Source organism: Carassius carassius, unplaced genomic scaffold, assembly GCF_963082965.1.
Source record: "Carassius carassius unplaced genomic scaffold, fCarCar2.1 SCAFFOLD_96, whole genome shotgun sequence".
NCBI classification, from domain to species: domain Eukaryota; kingdom Metazoa; phylum Chordata; class Actinopteri; order Cypriniformes; family Cyprinidae; genus Carassius; species Carassius carassius.
In genome coordinates this window covers 124480-127500 of record NW_026775102.1, presented here as the reverse complement: position 1 = coordinate 127500, position 3021 = coordinate 124480, and the positions used below count along the sequence as shown (strand labels likewise).

The following is a 3021-nucleotide window of genomic DNA, read 5'->3' as shown; positions in this document are numbered from 1 at the left end:
CAATGAGCGGAAACACGCCACTGCTCCTGAACACACGTCACTTCCGCTTCCGGACGTTTATTATTTAAATCGAAAACAGCGCGCAGGTACAAGAACGAAATGTAGAGAAAATGAATGAAGCATGTTCTATTATTATTAAATGTTCTCCTCTAATATTAATGTTGCGAACTGCGATCGTATTTCCCTTTCTGACAGTGATGAGACAAACGAATCATTTCGATGCGACGAATCAAAATGATTCAGTGTTTCAAAGTTTCGAATCCCCACACGCTGGTGACGCATGCTGCTCAGAAGTGTGTAAATGCAACAAAAATAAAAGCCAAGGCCAAAACATACTTAAAACAGCTTTTATTATTTGAAAGTCTAGTATAATAGACTACCATATAATAAAATACCATTAAATATTAAGTGTGTGCAAACGTAATAAACGTTTTTTATTTTTTTGTTTACACGTAATTTTGGAAAACGGTTTCTTTTTTTTAATATAATCACAATTATCCAAACACCACACTCAATTTGCACAATTCCTAGATTGTTTGCAAAATAACACACTTCAGTCAAAACATATACACATACTTGTGAAAATGCTATTAGTTTTCATTTAACCAACACAGTCCTCAATTATCAGACACCATTGCAGCCAGTTTCACACTGCTGTGATAAATAAAAAAACTCATTTGGAAAAAAATTTTTTTAGGAAATAGCATGTGCTAGATTGTTGCCCATTCATTGTTATGTAAGGGATAATTTAGATGAAAAAAAAAGTTACAAACCCACTACATTCTTCATGATCAGAGGCCTGTTGCACAAAAGTAGAATTAAGACATCCGGGATAAATGACTCAGCTGAGCTCAATGAAGCCAAAACATGTGCGTCCAGGCTTAATTGGTTGCACAAAGACCAAGACAGGATGAGCAGACATGGATTCATTAAGCCAGGTGAAACCAATCCTGGATAGGTGTTCGCTCACAATATCAGAAAACAGCAGTGGGGTTATGGGAAATATCAGCTCCAAAGAGCATGCATGCATGGATGGATGAGCGCCTTGCAGATGTTTCTGGGCCAGACCAATCACACACTTGACAGAACAGATAAAATGCTAATTTACACTCAAGTCCTCAAAAGCATAACCACACACATCTGAATGAAGATGTATCCTATCGATCACAAGTGCAGTATGGAGTACCTCAAGGCTCAGTACTAGGGCCGCTACTCTTCACGCTTTATATGTTACCCTTGGGAGATATCATCAGGAAACATGGTGTTAGCTTTCACTGTTATGCTGATGATACTCAGCTCTATATTTCTTCGCAGCCCGGTGAAACACACCAATTTGAAAAACTAATGGATTGCATAGTCGATATAAAAAACTGGATGACGAGTAATTTCTTACTGCTAAATTCTGAAAAAACAGAGGTGTTAATTATAGGACCTAAAAACTCCGCTTGTAATAACCTAGAACACTGTATAAGACTTGATGGTTGCTCTGTCAATTCTTCGTCATCAGTTAGGAACCTAGGTGTGCTATTTGATCGCAATCTTTCCTTAGAAAGCCACGTTTCTAGCATTTGTGAAACTGCATTTTTCCATCTCAAAAATATATCTAAATTACGGCCTATGCTCTCAATGTCAAATGCATTCATGACCTCAAGGTTAGATTATTGTAATGCTTTATTGGGTGGTTGTTCTGCACGCTTAGTAAACAAACTACAGCTAGTCCAAAATGCAGCAGCAAGAGTTCTTACTAGAACCAGGAAGTATGACCATATTAGCCCGGTCCTGTCAACACTGCACTGGCTCCCTATCAAGCATCGTATAGATTTTAAAATATTGCTTATTACTTATAAAGCCCTGAATGGTTTAGCACCTCAGTATTTGAATGAGCTCCTTTTACATTATAATCCTCTACGTCCGCTACGTTCTCAAAACTCAGGCAATTTGATAATACCTAGAATATCAAAATCAACTGCGGGCGGCAGATCCTTTTCCTATTTGGCGCCCAAACTCTGGAATAACCTACCTAACATTGTTCGGGAGGCAGACACACTCTTGCAGTTTAAATCTAGATTAAAGACCCATCTCTTTAACCTGGCATACACATAACATACTAATATGCTTTTATTATCCAAATCCGTTAAAGGATTTTTATTAATTAGGTAAACCGGAACCGGAAACACTTCCCATAACACCCTATGTACTTGCTACATCATTAGAAGAATGGCATCTACGCTAATATTTGTCTGTTTCTCTCTTGTTCCGAGGTCACCGTGGCCACCAGATCCAGTCTGTGTCCAGATCAGAGGGTCACTGCAGTCACCCGGATCCAGTACGTATCCAGACCAGATGCTGGATCAGCACCTAGAAAGGACCTCTACATCCCTGAAAGACAGCGGAGACCAGGACAACTAGAGCCCCAGATACAGATCCCCTGTAAAGACCTTGTCTCAGAGGAGCACCAGGACAAGACCACAGGAAACAGATGATTCTTCTGCACAATCTGACTTTGCTGCAGCCTGGAATTGAACTACTGGTTTCGTCTGGTCAGAGGAGAACTGGCCCCCCAACTGAGCCTGGTTTCTCCCAAGGTTTTTTTCTCCATTCTGTCACCGATGGAGTTTCGGTTCCTTGCCGCTGTCGCCTCTGGCTTGCTTAGTTGGGGACACTTCATCTACAGCGATATCGTTGACTTGATTGCAAATAAATGCACAGACACTATTTAACTGAACAGAGATGACATAACTGAATCCAATGATGAACTGCCTTTAACTATCATTTTGCATTATTGACACTGTTTTCCTAATGAATGTTGTTCAGTTGCTTTGACGCAATGTATTTTGTTTAAAGCGCTATATAAATAAAGGTGACATTGACACACATTCACAGACACACACATACTTGAGGTTAAAGATCAGTAATACAAATTACGGAAAAGATTAGGGGGAAAAGGAATGGTTTTACAAATTAAAGTTCTGAAATACTATACAAAGAGAACTAATTTAAATAAAATGTATCAAATGGTTT

The 3021-nt window shown here is 39.1% G+C and overlaps 1 protein-coding gene across 1 annotated transcript in view; it reads right to left on the bottom strand.

The window, feature by feature from the left end:
- LOC132136703 (WW domain-binding protein 11-like) overlaps window positions 1-32 on the bottom strand; it is a 22371-nt gene extending 22339 nt beyond the window's left edge. The window contains exon 1 of the mRNA XM_059547285.1: window positions 1-32. This exon is cut by the window's left edge and continues 104 nt beyond it. The gene's annotated coding sequence lies outside the window, so the exon portion shown is untranslated.
- Between the last annotated feature and the right edge of the window lie 2989 nt (window positions 33-3021).